We start from the raw sequence: 24226 nt of genomic DNA, 5'->3' as shown, positions 1-24226 counted from the left end.
TTCTTTTTTACAGGGTTTACATGTATTGTAAATCCAGCTTTTGCAAGAGATAGATTCAACTTCCTATTTTTGTAACTCTGACATTTATTTAGTTATAAATTATGCTTTGCTAGAAATTAACTCTATTTGTTGTTTTATTCAAAGTTCCTTTTTTTTTTGGCAAAACTTCTGCTTTTACTTTCTATTTGTTACATCCATATTTGGATCTCATGTTATTTTGTTTCGTTTAGTTTGTGAAATTTTGTTCAATATTTTAGTGTTTAATTTTGTGTTATTTATGGCTAGTTTGTTAATATATGTCTTTTGGTTTGTTAAAAGTTCTTATTTTGCTTTATAGATCTTTCCCTCAAATAGGTTAAAGTGTTTCTCTGCAAATTCTTTGATTCCCAATTTTCTGATTAGTGTACGTACCTTAGAAGTTAGAACTATGATGTAGTGGTTGAATTTTGTTTAATTGGCTATTTTAATGTTGACTTAGATCTTTCCTTGAAGTTTTGCTCTGCAAATCCTTCAATTCCTAATCTTCTGATTAGGGTACGCAACTTAGAACTATGATTCAGTGGTTGAATTTTGTTTGATTAGTAATTTAAATGTTTTAATTTCATGCTATTTATGGCTTAATCTGTTAATATGTGTCTTCTACGTCATTAAATTTTTTTCTACATGTTGTTAACTTAGACCTTTCCTCAATTAGGTTGAAGTGTTGCTTTGTAAATCCTTAGGTTCCCAATCTTCTAATTAGGATATGTAGCTTAGAACTATGATTCAATGGATGAATTTTACTACTATTTCTTCTTCTTCTTTAAACTACTACTCGTTAGTATGTAACTGTATATTCCTAATTAAGTTTCTCAATAGTTTAGATTAAGTGAATGTTCACGATTAAAATCAATTAATGGTCTCAATGGGAGATTTAGAATTCTTTGATTATATGGATCTTTAGATGAATGGCTTTCCATGGTTGTTCCTGCTGATAAGAGCTTCATTTGTCTTCTTTTTGAATATATTTCATATTAGTTTCGAGTCCATTTGTAAGATCAATTGGTATAAATTGTTCATTTTGTACCACTAACTTGCACTTTAAACTAATATATGGAATAATTGTGATTTTTGTCATTTACATGCAAAATCTCTTTTGTTTCGTAGGTAAAATGATCAACTTTAATTGGAACTAAAATTAGCAAAGATTCGAAACCAAAAAAGTCACAACATTGGCTAACAGAAGTGGTGCAAGGAAAGATTGAGCGTCAAAAAAAGAAACAAAGAAGAAGAAAAGAAGGGAGACAAACTGCGGGAGAATCCGTCCGCGATTACTCCCGCAGTTTGTGGCCAGAACTTCAATTCGTGTTGCTCTGCTCAATCCCTTGGTGAATCCCTGCAAGGATTCGATCCAGGATTCATGGTGGCTGCAGCTTGTCAACTTGCATGGATTCTTTCTTTTTCTTCATTTTGACAAGACACAAAAAGGACAATTTTACATCGCCTTTTGGGACATCTAGGAGCTTCCTTTTCTTGACTTTTAACAAGGAAGAAAGATATAATTGAGGAGAGAGAAGATTGGACAAGAAGAGGAGAACTTTTTCTTCTCTTCTCTCTCAAGCTTAGTTTAGACATAGTTTTACATCTAGTTTTCATCTTTTCTTGGAAAACTTGGAGAACTCTTGATGTACTATGTATTTTTGATAGCAATAAAGATTAATGAAATTTGAAGATCTTGTTTCTTCATTTGAATAAGCATTTCTCACTCTTTACTCTCTTTGTCGTGTCAATAATACTTAGTTACCTTAAAGACATGAGCTTTGTTATTGAATCTATTATGTCAATAACACTTGTAAATGCTTGATCACCATTTACCAATCATTTTGGTTGTTGTTAATCTATGGCAGTAGTTAATAATGATGGAAATAGAATAAGTGGAGCTTAAGGAGTAGGCACACGAAAGCAGTGGCATACTTAGGTGGATGTTTATGATATTTCTTGTGTTTGATCTAGTTGATAATTGGGATTTCATCACGAAAGTAGGGAAACTCTAGTGTAGGCTAAGTTCGGTTCATTGGCGAGAGCGAGTTTCGATAGCTTGAGTGAAATGCATCCTTAGCAAGACAAGAATATTAGTAGTAATTGGCTATTTCATTCCTTGTTAGGCACATTGAGTCGATCCTATACCCTAAAACACTTGTGTTTAGTTGAATTACTTCAAATTGTTAACTTTTTTTTATTTTAGTTTAGTATTTTGGTTGATTAAACTAGGTAAAATTCTTGATAAGTTTAGATAATAGACTAAGCTAAAAGCCTTAGTAATTCAAAAGTGATTCTCTAGGGATTCGACCCTATTTCCTTGTACTACAATTCACGACTCGTGCACTTGTAATCAACGAGGAGATTAGGATTAAAATTAAATCCCAGGTATAAATCTTGTCAAGTTTTGACATCGTTGTCATGGAATCACAGTAATATTAAGATTAAATGAGCTTTATTAATCTAAATATTGTGTTATATTGTGAATATCTTTTAGTTAGTAGATAGAGTAGTTTGTCTATTTTGTTTTACTTGGTTTGTTTGGTTGTGGTATAATTTTTTTTTTTTTTATCTTTGTAGTGCATGCATCGTGTGCTACGTGAAACGGTACCTTTGGATCCAAAAATTGAAAGGACTCTAAGGCAACAATGAAGGCAAGCACTACAGGAAGCTATGGAAATTCAAGGAGAAGGAGAAATAATAATTGAACTTCCACCAATCGAACCTATGGCTGAAGAGGTGAATAGAAGAGCATTACAGGACTTCGCACTATCGGAAGATGATGCTTTGCAAATAAGGATAGTGAGATCTACAATAAATGCTAATAATTTTGAGATTAAACCATCTCTTATACAAATGGTACAACAATTCAATATGGAGGTAATGCTACCGAAGACCCGAATTCTCATTTGTCTACGTTTTTAGAAATTTGTGATACAATTAAGTTTAACGGTATTAGTGATGATGTAATTAATCTTAGATTGTTTCCATTCTCACTAAGGGACACGGTCAAGGTTTGGTTACAATCTCATTCCCCTAATACTTTTACCACTTGGGTTGATTTATCAAAAACTTTTCTTAATAAGTTTTTTTCACTTGGTAATACTGCTAAATTTTGCATAGATATAATGAGTTTCTGTCAACAGGAAGGAGAGACATTGTACGAAACTTGGGAGCGTTATCAGGAGTTACAATGAAGATGTCCTCACCATGATACCCGATTGGCTCATAGTACAAACATTCTACAATGGATTCACCTATCCGACGAATTGAAGATGCATGTAGATGTAGCAGCGGGAGGAGCTTTGATTAATAAGTCGGCCGAGGAAGCTCAACAACTGATTGAGGACATGGTTGCAAACAATTATTAATGGGCCAACGAGCGAGGTAATACAAAGAGACCCGCAGGTATGCTTGAGGTAGATACATTGAACATGTTAAGTGTCAAAATGGATAATGTGGTTAAGATGCTTAATAGGCAAATTAGTTCTAGTTCTAATCAAGGAATAAATGTTGCATGTTGTACTATGTGTGAAGGAGATCAGAATGACTCTATTTGTGTGAGCATTGAGCAGGTTCAATATCTCAACAATTATAATCGTTCATCCCAAAACAACCCATACTCCAATACTTATAATTCGGGGTAGTGAAATCATCCAAATTTTGGATGGAAGGATCAAAGGAACCAACTAAGATCAACGAATCCATAGGGCTTTCAACCAAAGCAATCACCTACGGAATCTAAACCGGCTTGGGAGTTGATGATTGAGAAACTAGCAAATGCATCCAATGATAAAATTAAAAAGTTAGTTAATGCTACCACTCAACGGTTTGAAAGAATTGAGGGTAGGATGGACCAACTCACCAATATATATAGAAATGTTGTAGTCCAATTAGGCCAAATAGCCAATGCTATCAACAATAGAAATCAAGGGGGGTCACCTAATAAGACCGAGTGAACCCAATAAAGCACGTGAAAGCTATAATTCTCCATAGTAGTAAGTAATTGAATGAACGTCCAGTTATTGAGAAAATGAAAGAAGATGAGAATAAAGAAGACAAGTGGGGGAGTGAGTCAGTAGAGGAGAGTAAGAAAAGTAAAGAGAAAGACAAAGTGGAAGTGATTGAGCCATCGGCTTTTGAGATTATTCCAATTCCTCAACCAATTTCATTTCCACATAGATTGAAACCATCAAGACTTGACAAAGAATTTGAGAAGTTTATCAACATTTTTAAACAATTACTTATTAACATTCCATTTATTGATGCTATTGTACAAATTCCCTCGTATGCAAAGTTTCTCAAGAAGATAATAACTAAAAAGAAAAAAATTAGAGGATAGCGAGACTGTGATGACCCATAAAATTTTTTTTCTCACCTCCCAACTATTTGCATTATTATTTAAATTATATTTTTATAAAGTTTGCATTAAATTAGTAATTTACTTGTTAATTGTTAAACGAGTTTCTCTTACTTGATTATTTTAACTTTCGAGCGATTAATTTCTTGAAAAGTGTTCATTTTGCAACTTATTAGTGATATTGGCCAAAACCCTAGAAAATTATAAGTTGAAATATTAGTGAAATTAAAAAGATTTTGGGAGTTAAAAGAAGGTTAGAAAAGCTAAGAATTGATAGTAAGAAAGCTTAAGTGGAAGATACTATTGGACACTATTCAAAGTTGACTTGGAGAAACTTTTATTGTAGCTAGTATTTTAGATCAAAACACAACCAAGAGGTCTTCATTTTTCTTCTTTGGCTGACTGAAATTGAGAGAGGGACAGAGAGGAAGAAAACTTCACTTTTCTTGAAAAATTTTGAAGATCCAAGCTTTCTTCCACCAACCTACTTGCACATTTGGAAGATTTTGGGAGAAAGAAGCTCCTAGAGGGTTGATCTTGCCATCATCTTGGGTAGATCTTGCTAGGGTTTGAACCTTTGAAGAGGTAAGTGGCTAATCTACTTCATTACTTTACATTTCAAGTGGATTTAGGTTAAATCTTGGAAGATCCATGGTGGATTTGAAATTTTTATGGAAGTTTTGGTAATAGAAGCTTGATAGTCTCTTTTATGTTTGAATCATGAAAATTGTGGCCAAGAATTTGTGGATTGTTGTTTCTTGATATCCAAGGGTTAATATTGATGAAACCCTTGAGAATTTGAGTTATATTTCTAATGATTTGTTGGTGAAAATGGAAGAAATCTCTATGTCCACCAAGTGTTTGATCTTTTGTTAAGGGTTGTTTATGTGCAAATTTTCATGATTTTTCTTGCTAACAATCTTGGCTATATATTGTTTGATATGTTCATGAATTTGTTATAGAAAAATTGGGAAGATTTGATGGAGAAATATTTGGAAAATTCTTGTGGGAAAATTTTACCTTTGTTGTCCAAAACAGGGGAAGATATTCCAGCCTTCATTTCCACTTTTTCTTAATAATTTTGGGCAAGTTTTTATTCAAGAAACTTGTTAACATATCACTCTTGTATGTTGAATTTGAACCAAAACTATGAAGAAAGTTTTCTTGTTGGAAAGTTTGCAAAATAGACTGAAACTCAGAGAGCATTTTCAGTCAAATTGTCAGATTTTTTGGTATTAATTGGAAACGAATTAGAGTCTAAATTTTATACCGTTGGAAAGGCCTTTGAGTCTAGTTTCAAATGCAATCAACGGGATTCGATTTCGATTTTTCTACATTGAGTTATAGCCATTTTTTCAAAACTGCTCAAATGCCCTGATATGACGCGACAACTTTCTTGTGCCTCTGTGATTGCTATTTTTGACTATAAAAATGCATGAACTGAGTTTCGATGTCTTCATAAAAAATGTAGATCTATGTCTTAGTTTCAAAACGTCATCAAATTCATCTCAATTCGATAAGTGTACCTCCAGTTATGACCAAATGCCAAGAGGTGTCAAAGTTGTCACTTTGATTCTTCTCCTTTGCACTTTTTTCTTCACTTTTCTTGGTTCAATTTAATATTTTTCACTTCATATTATACCTAAACCATTGACTTAACATGTACATGGATTTTTCCTTTGAATTGATGTTGAAAACATGTGTTTTGGAAGACTTTTAGGGACATAGAAATATGAAAATCTTGAGGAACATCTTGGGACTTCTAAGTTGGGACTTGGGAGTAGTTTTGATTAAATGGTGGTTTGGAGTAATGAATCTCATTGTACTCTAATTACTTGGTTCTAGAACTTGGAAGTGAACACAAATTTGCACTTGAGGCGGACGTTTGACCTTTGCTTTACATGATGAGTGTCAAGTGCATGTTTTTTGATATTTTGATTTGAATGATACATGTTGCCACGTGTTATGTGTTTGAATATTGAACTTGATGAGGTAACGGAGTATTTTATCACACTCATTCTCTCCTTCTTGAATGATCATTTACTTACTTGAACTTGATTGACTTGTGCTTATACTTGACTTGTAAGTGCTGAGTGGCAACATGTACTACACTCAATTCGAGTGGGAGGTGCCTCCTATCCCGCCTTAGTACTTTTATCTTGATTAAGTCGATTGGAGAATTATCTCATCGACTTATACTTGATCTTGGAGGCCCTAAAATCCAATGGCTAACCATTCAACTCGAGCCAGCAAGGGTTTGATTGAGCAGTTTGGTGAACCTTGGGCTCGTGTACTTGACTTGTTTCAATATACTCGAGTAATATTACATCTTGTTTGACGTGCGGCCCCGGCAGACGGTGTAATGGTGGACAAAAATTGATAAAAAGTGGGGTTCTACGGACTTGTTACTTGCTTGGTTGACGGAGTATCAATATTTGAAAATTGTGGTTCAAAAGAATCGGTGTAGCATGAAGTGTGGATTTAGTTCCTGAGAGCTCCTGTATTCTTTATTGATTGTGCTTTTGTTTTCTCTTGTGAATTTATGTAAAACATTATGGCTGCCCTTCTTGATTTCATATTATTCATGCTAGTTGTACTCGTTTGCTTGCCTGTTTTTCTTTGCCTCATTGAGCGTTAGCTCATCCCTTTAAGTTGTTATTCTTTAACAAGAATTTAAAGTGAAGAATTGGAGGCACTAGACTAGCTAGCTTTTGTTTAGAACTACTGTAATTCCCTGAGTGACTTTTGGACATTTGGAAGTGTAGATTCCATTTGTATTTGAAATATTATGACTATAATAGTTAACGCTATTGCCTAAGGATTGTAAATGTTATTATTCAAGTATTTTCTTCGTTTAAAGAAATTATTTGGCTTAAAAATCTTGATTGGATTCGAGTGAGTACGTGAGTCCTGACAAAAGTTGGGCAGGTACCCCGCTAAACCTCTGGTTTGTCTAAGGGGGCGGTGGGGGCATCACAGTTGGTATCAGAGTTAGAGGCTTCAAATCTTTGTAGTGTATACTAAACTTGAAGTTGAGGATGCCAGACTGTGGGATTAACTTGAATATTACATGAATTGGAGAATCTACTGTATCCTAGTGGTTAAAGAGAATTGTTACTTGAGAGTTTCTTATATGGGATTGGTGGAAACAAAACTGAGGAATTATGTGGTGTTATATCGAAAGGAAACATTATGTGAGAGATTAGTAGTGAAAGATTGAATGAGATTCGAATCATCTTTGTACTTGTAGGGATGGAAGAAATCGATGCAAATATTGGTATTAGCTATAAGAGATAAGAAATCAAGATTTGCTAGTTAATTCCACATATGATGGTTTTGAACCAAAATAAAAGAGTTTTCAAAGAAATAAAATGCATTTTCCACCTATTTACCTACTTGAAAATTTCAGCTTTGGAATCTTAAAAAAAAAAATTAGGTGTACTAGTTTTATTTTCAAACGATGGTTGGAAATAACACCTATGTGCTCCAAGTACTTTATAACATACCAATCTTGACAAGTATGTGAATTCCACTTGATTTTTAAAACTAGAAATTGGTGAGCAATTGATGAGTTTTGTTGAATTTTTATATATGTTGGACCCAAGAAAGAGGTTGAAGTTTTCTAACCAAGTCTTCCAATTCTTGATTGTACACTGATATATTCTCGCACCTGAATTTGTCTATACTTTGAACAAGAAATCCTTGACTTTTTGGAAGAATTGCAAACTTGGGCTCTGGTAATGTAAATCTTGGACTTGATTAAATTTTGTTATTTTGATTGCTCTTCTTACGTTTTTAAAAACGTTTATCCGAAATTTGAATATGAAATTCTTGATTTTCAAGGAGAGAGCCTATCTTCAGGTGTAAGAACTGAGGAAGCTTTGAAGATGTAGAGTGATCGCATCCGAGAGTCTGAAGTTAGTGTGATCGAGGAGCAAGAGTGTACTAATGATTTCGTGGATAGTTCTAGGAGTTCTATAACTGCATTGACTAAAGGGAAAGACAACTAAGAGATAAAATGGAGAGGCTAAAGTTTAATTAAGTGTAATGGCGAAGGTTAGGTGTAACATCCCGAATATTAGGAGGTTGTTTGTGAAGAAAATATTAAAGTATATTTCTTCGGGTTTGATTTAAAACCTTATTTCGTTTTAAACGACTAGAAACCCTAATGTTTTAATCAAAAACCCTAGTTTACTTGTGACTAAACGGTTTCTTAAATCTTTCATATTTTACTAGAGATTCTAATGTTAATTATTGAAATTGTAAATTCCTCACGTTTTCTTAAAAAATTTCCTTTTATTTGAAAATTATTATTTATTAAGGCCCTACTACCCAATTGTTCAACAATAAGTGCAGATGAACCTGGAAATAGGGTTTTACACTTCGGTTTCAAGATTTGAGCAAAATTAGGGTTTTCGCGATTTTTCGCCGGATGAATTTTCGGTACTGACCAAGGATCAATTTGGTGATTAAAAGTGACTTTTAAGTGAAAAATCATATGTGAGTAGTAGCAATGATATAAGGTTAGAGTATGGGAAGAAAAAAAAACAGTAGTACGTGAGTTTTTAAGAAAAACGGCGCGAACCGGCGGGTCCCGCGCACTACCGGTTGAACGTACCACTTGACCACCACTTTCTTACCATACAAGCTTATTGACTTTTGAGCAAAATATCTTCTTGTTTGGCAGCTGCTTTGACCGAAAATTTGAGGCTAGAAAATAGCAAGGAAGAAAGAGAAAAATGAAAGGTGGTGGTGGCGACAAGTGTCGCCACCCTAGAGTTTCTTGGCCAAGTGATTAACTAGCCTTCTTAAACCAATTTTCTGCACTTGTCATTGTTGTGATTCTTGTTATTATGATATTGTGAGCCTATGGAACGGCTCTGGACATGAATTGTTGACATATGTGATGTTGGGTTGTGGTTGAGAAAAATAATGAAGCCTAAATGGCTGGAAAATTAGGTAAAAACAAAGGGCATGCTGCCCGAATTTACGCTCGAGAACTATATAAATACACTTGCGACTTGGGTCGAATTGATATGAATAGTGCTTGAACCATCTAGGGTACTTGAGTATTTTTGTTCCGGGGTATATAAGGAAGGATTTGGCCGAACTTGTACCCTCGAGAAAGGAAATAATGATTGCTCGGAGTATGTTTTCCTTATACTTTCGACTTGCATGGCATTTTCAAGTATAAATGTTACAAAGTTTTACCATTTAAAAAGCGAGCAAGTGTTTCACGACTACCATCCGAGTGAATTTCAATTTCTTGATTTTATTGAACGAAACGTCTAAGTTTCGAATCTTAGTCATGTTTCAAAGTTCTCAAACTGAGTTTTATCGCAGATTTGGACTCCGAACCCGGAGTATAACCTGAAAGTGACCAGTAAAGGCACTATATCTTTTGGTGAGTGCTTTCAAATACCGAATTGCACTAGATACTTGAACTTGATACGTGACCAATATGAGTACATGTTATATACGTGAATTGATAGGGCAAGAGTGTACTTTATCGCACTTGCTCTTACGTGATATACTTGTTTATTGTTGCAATTGACTTGATATACTTGATTATGATGCGCGCACTTCCTGGAATTCCAGAAACCCTGTGGCGAGTTACACTAGTCGAGCCGGCAAGGGATTGGTCGATTGGGTAACGAACCCTGGGTCTCTTGTATTGTCGAGTGGAGTGATATCTCCTCGACTAATCGGTATACTCGAGTATTACCACCCGTGTTCTTGAGGATTTTGGGCCCAGCTGGGGGTTGAACGGTGGACGGAGAGTCGTTTAAGTGGTGTTCTACTGGATTGGTTACTTACTTGAAAGTTGACGGAGTGTCAACTACTACGGGATCAAGCTTCTGGTAATGTAATGGGAATTTGGCTCCTGAGAGTCATCCGTATCCTTATACTTTGGAGTAATTATGGTTTATTGGATTATTGTTTCTTTTGAAAAATTTTCTACATTCGTTCATTTTAAGATTGCTACTTGACGTGTTATTGCTCACCTTTATGAACTCTTCATGCTTGTTACTTTGCTATACCGAAAACTTGTACTTCTAAATAATGGTCAATTTGCTATTTGGAACCTCACTGGGCTTTTAGCTCATTCCACTCCATTTGTTTTCCTTTCAGGGGTACGAGTGACGCGTGAGACTTGTAAAAGACTAGCGTAGCCTTTTGTTTTGACTTTTGACTTTTTGGTCTTGTACTCGCGCTATTCCTCGAATGGAACATGTTGTACTTGGATTGTATACGTATTGAACTAGTTGGGTGTGTTGAGACTTTGTACCTCGATTTCTATTAATGTAAATTATAAGCTTGAATTGGGAATGTTATTTATGGTTCATGGATGTGTGTACGTGACTCGATTAAGATAGTGAGTGAGTCCTGGCGAGAGCTGGGCAGGCGGTCCGCCGAACCCTTTGGTACGCCTTAGGGGGAGGTGGGGTCGTCACAGATGGTATCAGAGCTCCTATTGAGCTCGTGCCGGGAGAGGGTTCTCGGACTGTGGGGATTGGCTTGTTAAGTGTGGAACAATTGTCTATTGTTGGAGACCTTAGTTAGTTATGCCAGATAGGAATCTCTAATATGGATGATTTACTCTTGGGACCGGCCGGCTCGAGTTGTGAATTGTCTTATTGTGGATTCTTGTACTTGGGTATCATATAGTGAAGAGCGTTAGAATAAGGGTCTGTATCTTGATTGCACTTGAGGTGAGTTTTGATGGAAAGGTTAAAGCGTGGATGATTCTAACATTTAACCTTGTTATTGGACCGATCAAAGGGGTTTGCAATACTTGAACTGTCTGAGACAGACTAAAATGAGCTCATTTGGGACTTGAACTTGTTTTGGCGAGTGTGCTCTTACGTACATGTAATGGACCTGATTTGATTTTTACACATGAGTAATATGACCTATATGTGGATTTGAATTCGGCGACTGTTTGAGAATGTGAATTGCTGGGTATAGGCTAGTCGAGTGAGTTCTTATTTGTACCCGTGCTTCTTGAACTTGAAGTAATTGAATCTACTTTTGAACTTATATGTTTGAACCCTGCTTTGACCTTGCTTTTGAACTTATTCGTATTTGTGGGGCTGTAGACCAGCTACTTCTGCTCTGTAGCGGTTGAACTAAAACTCTCTGGTGAGCCTTTGCCTGTTGTGTTTCCAAGCACCGCCAGGGGTAAAATTTTCGACTTGAGAAATTTTCGACTTGAGGCTAAGCCATGTTCTAAATTTTTCGAATATCTGAGACTTTACTTTCAACTCAGGGCTAGTTATGTGAATTGAGCCCTTTTTGCATGATCTATTTGGTTATCTCTTAGCTCTTTACTAAATGATAAGGTCATATATAAGGGATTGGAGTGATTTCTAGTACCTGATTGACTTTAAAGGACTCTTAGTACCCGTTGGAATTTCGAGAGCGAAATTCTTTTAAGGAGGGGAGATTGTAACATCCCGAATATTAGGAGGTTGTTTGTGAAGAAAATATTAAAGTATATTTCTTCGGGTTTGATTTAAAACCTTATTTCGTTTTAAACGACTAGAAACCCTAATGTTTTAATCAAAAACCCTAGTTTACTTGTGACTAAACGGTTTCTTAAATCTTTCATATTTTACTAGAGATTCTAATGTTAATTATTGAAATTGTAAATTCCTCACGTTTTCTTAAAAAATTTCCTTTTATTTGAAAATTATTATTTATTAAGGCCCTACTACCCAATTGTTCAACAATAAGTGCAGATGAACCTGGAAATAGGGTTTTACACTTCGGTTTCAAGATTTGAGCAAAATTAGGGTTTTCGCGATTTTTCGCCGGATGAATTTTCGGTACTGACCAAGGATCAATTTGGTGATTAAAAGTGACTTTTAAGTGAAAAATCATATGTGAGTAGTAGCAATGATATAAGGTTAGAGTATGGGAAGAAAAAAAAACAGTAGTACGTGAGTTTTTAAGAAAAACGGCGCGAACCGGCGGGTCCCGCGCACTACCGGTTGAACGTACCACTTGACCACCACTTTCTTACCATACAAGCTTATTGACTTTTGAGCAAAATATCTTCTTGTTTGGCAGCTGCTTTGACCGAAAATTTGAGGCTAGAAAATAGCAAGGAAGAAAGAGAAAAATGAAAGGTGGTGGTGGCGACAAGTGTCGCCACCCTAGAGTTTCTTGGCCAAGTGATTAACTAGCCTTCTTAAACCAATTTTCTGCACTTGTCATTGTTGTGATTCTTGTTATTATGATATTGTGAGCCTATGGAACGGCTCTGGACATGAATTGTTGACATATGTGATGTTGGGTTGTGGTTGAGAAAAATAATGAAGCCTAAATGGCTGGAAAATTAGGTAAAAACAAAGGGCATGCTGCCCGAATTTACGCTCGAGAACTATATAAATACCCTTGCGACTTGGGTCGAATTGATATGAATAGTGCTTGAACCATCTAGGGTACTTGAGTATTTTTGTTCCGGGGTATATAAGGAAGGACTTGGCCGAACTTGTACCCTTGAGAAAGGAAATAATGATTGCTCGGAGTATGTTTTCCTTATACTTTCGACTTGCATGGCATTTTCAAGTATAAATGTTACAAAGTTTTACCATTTAAAAAGCGAGCAAGTGTTTCACGACTACCATCCGAGTGAATTTCAATTTCTTGATTTTATTGAACGAAACGTCTAAGTTTCGAATCTTAGTCATGTTTCAAAGTTCTCAAACTGAGTTTTATCGCAGATTTGGACTCCGAACCCGGAGTATAACCTGAAAGTGACCAGTAAAGGCACTATATCTTTTGGTGAGTGCTTTCAAATACCGAATTGCACTAGATACTTGAACTTGATACGTGACCAATATGAGTACATGTTATATACGTGAATTGATAGGGCAAGAGTGTACTTTATCGCACTTGCCCTTACGTGATATACTTGTTTATTGTTGCAATTGACTTGATATACTTGATTATAATGCGCGCACTTCCTGGAATTCCAGAAACCCTGTGGCGAGTTACTCTAGTCGAGCCGGCAAGGGATTGGTCGATTGGGTAACGAACCCTGGGTCTCTTGTATTGTCGAGTGGAGTGATATCTCCTCGACTAATCGGTATACTCGAGTATTACCACCCGTGTTCTTGAGGATTTTGGGCCCAGCTGGGGGTTGAACGGTGGACGGAGAGTCGTTTAAGTGGTGTTCTACTGGATTGGTTACTTACTTGAAAGTTGACGGAGTGTCAACTACTACGGGATCAAGCTTCTGGTAATGTAATGGGAATTTGGCTCCTGAGAGTCATCCGTATCCTTATACTTTGGAGTAATTATGGTTTATTGGATTATTGTTTCTTTTGAAAAATTTTCTACATTCGTTCATTTTAAGATTGCTACTTGACGTGTTATTGCTCACCTTTATGAACTCTTCATGCTTGTTACTTTGCTATACCGAAAACTTGTACTTCTAAATAATGGTCAATTTGCTATTTGGAACCTCACTGGGCTTTTAGCTCATTCCACTCCATTTGTTTTCCTTTCAGGGGTACGAGTGACGCGTGAGACTTGTAAAAGACTAGCGTAGCCTTTTGTTTTGACTTTTGACTTTTTGGTCTTGTACTCGCGCTATTCCTCGAATGGAACATGTTGTACTTGGATTGTATACGTATTGAACTAGTTGGGTGTGTTGAGACTTTGTACCTCGATTTCTATTAATGTAAATTATAAGCTTGAATTGGGAATGTTATTTATGGTTCATGGATGTGTGTACGTGACTCGATTAAGATAGTGAGTGAGTCCTGGCGAGAGCTGGGCAGGCGGTCCGCCGAACCCTTTGGTACGCCTTAGGGGGAGGTGGGGTCGTCACAGATGGTATCAGAGCTCCTATTGAGCTCGTGCCGGGAGAGGGTTCTCGGACTGTGGGGATTGGCTTGTTAAGTGTGGAACAATTGTCTATTGTTGGAGACCTTAGTTAGTTATGCCAGATAGGAATCTCTAATATGGATGATTTACTCTTGGGACCGGCCGGCTCGAGTTGTGAATTGTCTTATTGTGGATTCTTGTACTTGGGTATCATATAGTGAAGAGCGTTAGAATAAGGGTCTGTATCTTGATTGCACTTGAGGTGAGTTTTGATGGAAAGGTTAAAGCGTGGATGATTCTAACATTTAACCTTGTTATTGGACCGATCAAAGGGGTTTGCAATACTTGAACTGTCTGAGACAGACTAAAATGAGCTCATTTGGGACTTGAACTTGTTTTGGCGAGTGTGCTCTTACGTACATGTAATGGACCTGATTTGATTTTTACACATGAGTAATATGACCTATATGTGGATTTGAATTCGGCGACTGTTTGAGAATGTGAATTGCTGGGTATAGGCTAGTCGAGTGAGTTCTTATTTGTACCCGTGCTTCTTGAACTTGAAGTAATTGAATCTACTTTTGAACTTATATGTTTGAACCCTGCTTTGACCTTGCTTTTGAACTTATTCGTATTTGTGGGGCTGTAGACCAGCTACTTCTGCTCTGTAGCGGTTGAACTAAAACTCTCTGGTGAGCCTTTGCCTGTTGTGTTTCCAAGCACCGCCAGGGGTAAAATTTTCGACTTGAGAAATTTTCGACTTGAGGCTAAGCCATGTTCTAAATTTTTCGAATATCTGAGACTTTACTTTCAACTCAGGGCTAGTTATGTGAATTGAGCCCTTTTTGCATGATCTATTTGGTTATCTCTTAGCTCTTTACTAAATGATAAGGTCATATATAAGGGATTGGAGTGATTTCTAGTACCTGATTGACTTTAAAGGACTCTTAGTACCCGTTGGAATTTCGAGAGCGAAATTCTTTTAAGGAGGGGAGATTGTAACATCCCGAATATTAGGAGGTTGTTTGTGAAGAAAATATTAAAGTATATTTCTTCGGGTTTGATTTAAAACCTTATTTCGTTTTAAACGACTAGAAACCCTAATGTTTTAATCAAAAACCCTAGTTTACTTGTGACTAAACGGTTTCTTAAATCTTTCATATTTTACTAGAGATTCTAATGTTAATTATTGAAATTGTAAATTCCTCACGTTTTCTTAAAAAATTTCCTTTTATTTGAAAATTATTATTTATTAAGGCCCTACTACCCAATTGTTCAACAATAAGTGCAGATGAACCTGGAAATAGGGTTTTACACTTCGGTTTCAAGATTTGAGCAAAATTAGGGTTTTCGCGATTTTTCGCCGGATGAATTTTCGGTACTGACCAAGGATCAATTTGGTGATTAAAAGTGACTTTTAAGTGAAAAATCATATGTGAGTAGTAGCAATGATATAAGGTTAGAGTATGGGAAGAAAAAAAAACAGTAGTACGTGAGTTTTTAAGAAAAACGGCGCGAACCGGCGGGTCCCGCGCACTACCGGTTGAACGTACCACTTGACCACCACTTTCTTACCATACAAGCTTATTGACTTTTGAGCAAAATATCTTCTTGTTTGGCAGCTGCTTTGACCGAAAATTTGAGGCTAGAAAATAGCAAGGAAGAAAGAGAAAAATGAAAGGTGGTGGTGGCGACAAGTGTCGCCACCCTAGAGTTTCTTGGCCAAGTGATTAACTAGCCTTCTTAAACCAATTTTCTGCACTTGTCATTGTTGTGATTCTTGTTATTATGATATTGTGAGCCTATGGAACGGCTCTGGACATGAATTGTTGACATATGTGATGTTGGGTTGTGGTTGAGAAAAATAATGAAGCCTAAATGGCTGGAAAATTAGGTAAAAACAAAGGGCATGCTGCCCGAATTTACGCTCGAGAACTATATAAATACACTTGCGACTTGGGTCGAATTGATATGAATAGTGCTTGAACCATCTAGGGTACTTGAGTATTTTTGTTCCGGGGTATATAAGGAAGGACTTGGCCGAACTTGTACCCTTGAGAAAGGAAATAATGATTGCTCGGAGTATGTTTTCCTTATACTTTCGACTTGCATGGCATTTTCAAGTATAAATGTTACAAAGTTTTACCATTTAAAAAGCGAGCAAGTGTTTCACGACTACCATCCGAGTGAATTTCAATTTCTTGATTTTATTGAACGAAACGTCTAAGTTTCGAATCTTAGTCATGTTTCAAAGTTCTCAAACTGAGTTTTATCGCAGATTTGGACTCCGAACCCGGAGTATAACCTGAAAGTGACCAGTAAAGGCACTATATCTTTTGGTGAGTGCTTTCAAATACCGAATTGCACTAGATACTTGAACTTGATACGTGACCAATATGAGTACATGTTATATACGTGAATTGATAGGGCAAGAGTGTACTTTATCGCACTTGCCCTTACGTGATATACTTGTTTATTGTTGCAATTGACTTGATATACTTGATTATAATGCGCGCACTTCCTGGAATTCCAGAAACCCTGTGGCGAGTTACTCTAGTCGAGCCGGCAAGGGATTGGTCGATTGGGTAACGAACCCTGGGTCTCTTGTATTGTCGAGTGGAGTGATATCTCCTCGACTAATCGGTATACTCGAGTATTACCACCCGTGTTCTTGAGGATTTTGGGCCCAGCTGGGGGTTGAACGGTGGACGGAGAGTCGTTTAAGTGGTGTTCTACTGGATTGGTTACTTACTTGAAAGTTGACGGAGTGTCAACTACTACGGGATCAAGCTTCTGGTAATGTAATGGGAATTTGGCTCCTGAGAGTCATCCGTATCCTTATACTTTGGAGTAATTATGGTTTATTGGATTATTGTTTCTTTTGAAAAATTTTCTACATTCGTTCATTTTAAGATTGCTACTTGACGTGTTATTGCTCACCTTTATGAACTCTTCATGCTTGTTACTTTGCTATACCGAAAACTTGTACTTCTAGGGTACTCGAGAACTATATAAATACACTTGCGACTTGGGTCGAATTGATATGAATAGTGCTTGAACCATCTAGGGTACTTGAGTATTTTTGTTCCGGGGTATATAAGGAAGGACTTGGCCGAACTTGTACCCTTGAGAAAGGAAATAATGATTGCTCGGAGTATGTTTTCCTTATACTTTCGACTTGCATGGCATTTTCAAGTATAAATGTTACAAAGTTTTACCATTTAAAAAGCGAGCAAGTGTTTCACGACTACCATCCGAGTGAATTTCAATTTCTTGATTTTATTGAACGAAACGTCTAAGTTTCGAATCTTAGTCATGTTTCAAAGTTCTCAAACTGAGTTTTATCGCAGATTTGGACTCCGAACCCGGAGTATAACCTGAAAGTGACCAGTAAAGGCACTATATCTTTTGGTGAGTGCTTTCAAATACCGAATTGCACTAGATACTTGAACTTGATACGTGACCAATATGAGTACATGTTATATACGTGAATTGATAGGGCAAGAGTGTACTTTATCGCACTTGCCCTTACGTGATATACTTGTTTATTGTTGCAATTGACTTGATATACTTGATTATAATGCGCGCACTTCCTGGAATTCCAGAAACCCTGTGGCGAGTTACTCTAGTCGAGCCGGCAAGGGATTGGTCGATTGGGTAACGAACCCTGGGTCTCTTGTATTGTCGAGTGGAGTGATATCTCCTCGACTAATCGGTATACTCGAGTATTACCACCCGTGTTCTTGAGGATTTTGGGCCCAGCTGGGGGTTGAACGGTGGACGGAGAGTCGTTTAAGTGGTGTTCTACTGGATTGGTTACTTACTTGAAAGTTGACGGAGTGTCAACTACTACGGGATCAAGCTTCTGGTAATGTAATGGGAATTTGGCTCCTGAGAGTCATCCGTATCCTTATACTTTGGAGTAATTATGGTTTATTGGATTATTGTTTCTTTTGAAAAATTTTCTACATTCGTTCATTTTAAGATTGCTACTTGACGTGTTATTGCTCACCTTTATGAACTCTTCATGCTTGTTACTTTGCTATACCGAAAACTTGTACTTCTAAATAATGGTCAATTTGCTATTTGGAACCTCACTGGGCTTTTAGCTCATTCCACTCCATTTGTTTTCCTTTCAGGGGTACGAGTGACGCGTGAGACTTGTAAAAGACTAGCGTAGCCTTTTGTTTTGACTTTTGACTTTTTGGTCTTGTACTCGCGCTATTCCTCGAATGGAACATGTTGTACTTGGATTGTATACGTATTGAACTAGTTGGGTGTGTTGAGACTTTGTACCTCGATTTCTATTAATGTAAATTATAAGCTTGAATTGGGAATGTTATTTATGGTTCATGGATGTGTGTACGTGACTTGATTAAGATAGTGAGTGAGTCCTGGCGAGAGCTGGGAAGGCGGTCCGCCGAACCCTTTGGTACGCCTTAGGGGGAGGTGGGGTCGTCACATTAGGACATGAAAGATCTGAGTGCTAGATTTAAGGCTGAACAAATTGAAGAGATGGAATTATGAAGATTCTCGTGGCCTAGGCGAGTAAATCCCTGGTTAGGGTTTCTATCGATAGTGGTTTGATTTGAAATTTGATGCTTGTCTTGAATGTGTATTGTGCTAGCACTGCAGACTTACTTAATTTCTCATATATTTGGACTTGTTATATGTTTACTTGTACCTGTTGTGATCATATGCATCAATCTTGTGAAATCTGATAATTGTACTTTGGATTATAATTGACTAGTATTGCATCTATGATTACGTGATCCTTAACCTTTTATACCTATATTCCTTAGACTTGTGTGAGCAATGAAAACTGGAGAATGGCGTTGAGAATATAGATAGTATAGGAGTACGGTTTAAAGATATTTGTTGAATACATTGGTGTCTAATCATGATGTGAGTTAGTCATTGTTTGGGATGCAAAGTAACTTGATGATTCACTTTAGTCTATGGGACGAATGAATGTTAGCAATGATGATTTAGTACTCTATTTACGCTTGAACATAATGATATGTGTATGAAGACAATCCGAGTTGAAGAGTTGTAAACTTTCACTTATGTGTTGGTGAAAGACTTTTGTCCTATGATTAGTAGTTAAAGTTCAATGATCCATGAGTAAAAGGAATGTAAATTGGTTTTTCGAGTCTTAGATATAAGCTAGATAATTTATGGGAAGAAATTTAATCTATCTTTTGACAATGGAACCTGTTATACCTGACTTTAGAAAAAAACTTAGTACTTCATGTTTGAAACCTCCTATTCTAGTTTTATCTGCTACGTGTGAAGTTGACAAAAAAATGATGATGAATTCAAAAATTTTCAATTCGATAATATATTTCTTTGCCTTTCTACGCCTTTTAGATACTGATATTTAAATTTGCTATAAATGTGCTTGTAAAAGTAATTTAGAATTTTTGATCTTATTATTTTTGTTTAAGTTATTTGGGTAATTCTCTTGTACGATATTTTCATGAAATTTGAGTTATTAAGATCGTATCTTTTATAAAAGAAAAGGTTTTAACCAAGTATTTTATATCCTCCCCAACTTACCTTTCATTTTAGAGTTAACTAAGAGAGTCACTTTGCAAACAACCAAGAATTTAAGAATTTATTCTTACGAGCGTTATTTTGAAAATTTTACATTCTTCTCTTAAAAACTTCAAACATTTTGATTTTTGTTATAAAGTTACATTTTCTCTTTATGGAAAGGAATGAACCTAAAAACCTTATTATATCTGATGTAAGGTTTAAATTTATCGGAGTAAGTGGCTAGGGGACTATGATAAGATATTATTGAATTTAAGGTTTATCCTTTACTATTTTGATATTTGTATACATTTGTATGGAACTGGATGTGATTTTTTTGAAATTATTGATTACTTGAGGTTTCTTTCTAATCGTTTTGAAAGGTTAATAGGGTTAAGACCCAGTAGAACAAAATTATTTCGTTGTTAAGATCTTATAGAATTTGAGATACGAGACATTAAAATTCATTGATAGTACTTAGGGACCATTGGAATATTGAGGTAAGGAGTACATGATTTGTTCTTGGATTGAAATACGAAGATTGACAGATTTCTTGAGGTGATTTTTATTACTTATGATTGGCTTATTAATGAGGTGATTGAATTTGCGAAAACGTGTGAAAAGATTATCATCTTACTCCTTGTGAAAAGATTAAGGGTACACGACTTACGTGATATCTAGTGTGGAATAGGTTTTACAATGCTTAAGAGTGGGATGCAGAAGAGATACTTGGAGTTTTTGAGCTAAGGCATGAATTTCGAGAACGAAATTCTTTTAAGGGGGAAAGTATGTGATGATCCAGAAAATTTTTTTTTCACCTCCTAACTATTTGCATTTTTATTTAAATTATATTTTTATAAAGTTTGCATTCATTTAGTGATTTATTTGTTAATTGTTAAACGAGTTTCTCTTACTTGCATACTTTAACTTTCGAGCGATTAATTTCTTGAAAATTGTTGATTTTGCAACTTATTAGTGATATTGGCCAAAATCCTAGAAAATTATAAATTGAGATATTAGTGAAGTTAAGAAAGATTTTGGGAGTTAAAAGAAGGTTAGAACAACTAAGGATTGATAGTAAGAAAGCTTAAGTGGAAGACACTATTGGACACTATCCAAAGTTGACTTGGAGAAACCTTTCTTGTGGCTAGTATTTTAGATCAAAAAACAACCAAGAGGCCTTCATTTTCTTCCTTGGTTAGTCGAAATTGAGAGAGGGAGAGAGAGGGAGAAAACTTCACTGTTCTTGAAAAATTTTGAAAATCCAAACTTTCTTCCACCAACCTACTTGCACTTTTGGAAGATTTTGGGAGAAAGAAGCTCCTAGGGGTTGATCTTGCTATCATCTTGGGTAGATCTTGCTAGGGTTTGAACCTTTGAAGAGATAAGTGGCTTATCTACTTTATTCTTTTACATTTCAAGTGGATTTAGGTTAAATTTTGGAAGATCCATGGTGGATTTGAAATTTTTATGGAAGTTTTGGTACTAGAAGCTTGATAGTTTCTTGTATGTTTGAATCTTGGAAATTTTGGCCAAGAATTTGTGGATTGTTGTTTCTTGATATCCAAGGGTTAATGATTGATAAAACTCTTGAGAATTTGAGTTATATTTCTAATGATTTGTTGGTGAAAATGGAAGAAATCTCTATGTCCACCAAGTGTTTGATCTTTTGTTAAGAGTTGTTTATGTGCAAATTTTCATGGTTTTTCTTACTAATAATCTTGGCAATATATTGTTTGATATGTTCATGGATTTGTTATGGAAAAATTGGGAAGATTTGAGGGAGAAATGTTTGGAAAATTCTTGTGGGAAAATTCTACCATTGCTGTCCAAAACAGGGGAAGATATTTCAGCCTTGATTTCCACTTTTTCTTAATAATTTTGGGAAGTTCTTGTTCAAGAAATTTGTTAACACATCACTCTTTACTTGTATATTGAATTTGAACCAAAACTATGAAGAAAGTTTTCTTGTTGGAAAGTTTGCAAAATAGACTGAAATTCAGAGAGCATTTTCAATCAAATTGTCAGATTTTTTGGTATTAATTGAAAACGAATTAGAGTCTAAATTTTATACCGTTGGAAAGCCCTCTGAGTCTAGTTTCAAACGCAACCAATGGGATTCGATTTCGATTTTTCTACATTGACTTATAGCCAATTTTTCGAAACTGCTCAAATGTCCTGATATGACGCGACAGCTTTCTTGTACCTCTGGGATTGCTATTTTTGACTATAAAAATGCATGAACTGAATTTCGATATCTTCATAAGAAATGTAGATCTATGTCTTAGTTTCGAAACGTCATAAAATTCATCTCAATCCGATAAGTGTACCTCCAGTTATGATCAAATGCCAAGAGGTGTCAAAGCTGTCACTTTGATTCTTTTCCTTTGCACTCTTTCCTTCACTTTTCTTGGTTCAATTTAATATTTTTCACTTCATACTATACCTGAACCATTGACCTAACATGTACATGGATTTTTCCTTTGAATTGATGTTGAAAACATGTGTTTTGGAAGACTTTTAAGGACGTAGAAATATGAAAATCTTGAGGAACATCTTAGGACTTCTAAGTTGGGACTTGGGAGTAGTTTTGATTAAATGGTGGTTTGGAGTAATGAATCTCATTGTACTCTAATTACTTGGTTCTACGTAGAAATATGAAAATCTTGAGGAACATCTTGGGACTTCTAAGTTGGGACTTGGGAGTAGTTTTGATTAAATGGTGGTTTGGAGTAATGAATCTCATTGTACTCTAATTACTTGGTTCTAGGACTGGGAAATGAACACAAATTTGCACTTGAGGCGGACGTTTGACCTTTGCTTTACAAGGTGAGTGTCAAGTGCATGTTTTTTGATATCTTGATTTGAATGATACATATTGCCACGTGTTATGTGTTTGAATATTGAACTTGATGAGGTGATAGTGTACTTTATCACACTAGTTTTCGCCTTCTTGAATGATCATGTGCTTGTTTAAACTTGATTGACTTGTACTTGTGCTTGACTTGTAAGTGCTGAACGGCAGCATGTACCACACTCAATTCAAGTGGGAAGTGCCTTCCATCTCGCATCAGTACCTTTATCTTGATTAAGTCGATTGAAGAGTTATCTCATCAACTTATACTTGATCTTGGAGACTCTAAAACCCAATGGCTAACCATTCAACTTGAGCCAGCAAGGGCTTGGTTGGGGAGTTTGGTGACCCTTGGGCTCATGTACTTGATTTGCTTGGATATACTCGAGTGATATCATATCTTGTTTGATGTGCGGGCCCCGCAGGGGGTGTAATGGTGGACGAAAATTGGTAAAAAGTGGGGTTCTACGAACTTGTTACTTACTTGGTTGACGGAGTGTCAACATTTGAAAATCGTGGTTCAAAAGTATTGGTGTAACATGAAATTTGGATTTAGCTCCTGAAAGTTCCTGTATCCTTTATTGATTGTACTTTTGTTTTCTCTTGTGAATTTATGTAAAACATTATGGCTGCCCTTCTTGATTTCATATTATTCATGCTAGTTGTACTCGTTTGCTTGCCTGTTTTTCTTTGCCTCATTGAGCGTTAGCTCATCCCTTTAAGTTGTTATTCTTTAACAAGAATTTAAAGTGAAGAATTGGAGGCACTAGACTAGTCAGCTTTTGTTTACAACTAGTGTAATTCCCTGAGTGACTTTTGGACATTTGGAAGTGTAGATTCCATTTGTATTTGAAATATTATGACTGTAATAGTTAACGCTATTGCCTAAGGATTGTAAATGTTATTATTCAAGTATTTACTTGGTTTTAAAAAATTATTTGGCTTAAAAATCTTGATTGGGTTTGAGTGAGTATGTGAGTCCTGACAAAAGTTGGGCAGGCGCCCCGCTAAACCCTCTGATTTGTCTTAGGGGGCGGTGGGGGCATCACAGAGACTATTGCATTAACAAAAAAATGTAGTATTATCATACAAAATAAATTGCCACCAAAGTTGATGGGTTCGGGGAGTTTCACGGTTCCTTGCACTATTGATAATGTTGAGTTTTTTAAAGTACTATGCAAACTTGGTGCTTGTGTCTCATTGATTCCTTTAATTGTTGCTAGGCAATTGGGATTAAATGAATTAAAACGTACTAACATCTCTTTGTAGTTGGCTGATAGGTCTATTAGATATCTTTTGGGTATACTTGAAAATGTGCTCATTAAAGTACAAAAATTGATCATTCCCGTTAATTTTTGTTGTTTTAGCCATGGAGGAGAATGTCAATATATCCATTATTCTTGGTAGACTATTTTTGGCACTGCAGATATTATAATAGATGTTAAACATGGTAAATTCAAGTTTCAAATTGGCGGAGAAGAGGTGGAGTTTGATTTGAGTAAATTGAAAAAGCATCTCTTTTTTACTGATCATGTTTATTCCGTTGACATATGTGAAGAACTAACACAAAAAATGAGTCAAGTTAATCTTGGCCATGATCCTTTTGAATTTTGTTTAAATGA

General features: G+C 35.9%; 1 non-coding gene across 1 annotated transcript; it reads right to left on the bottom strand.

Annotated features, from left to right (window-relative positions):
- Positions 1-3128: 3128 nt before the first annotated feature.
- LOC113707507 (small nucleolar RNA R71) lies at positions 3129-3235 on the bottom strand. The gene has a single exon (XR_003452236.1). It is a non-coding gene; the product is annotated as a small nucleolar RNA R71 (small nucleolar RNA).
- Positions 3236-24226: the final 20991 nt, after the last annotated feature.

This window comes from Coffea arabica, chromosome 8c (genome assembly GCF_036785885.1).
Source record: "Coffea arabica cultivar ET-39 chromosome 8c, Coffea Arabica ET-39 HiFi, whole genome shotgun sequence".
Classification (NCBI taxonomy): Eukaryota; Viridiplantae; Streptophyta; class Magnoliopsida; order Gentianales; family Rubiaceae; genus Coffea; species Coffea arabica.
This window is presented reverse-complemented; position numbering and strand designations above follow the sequence as displayed.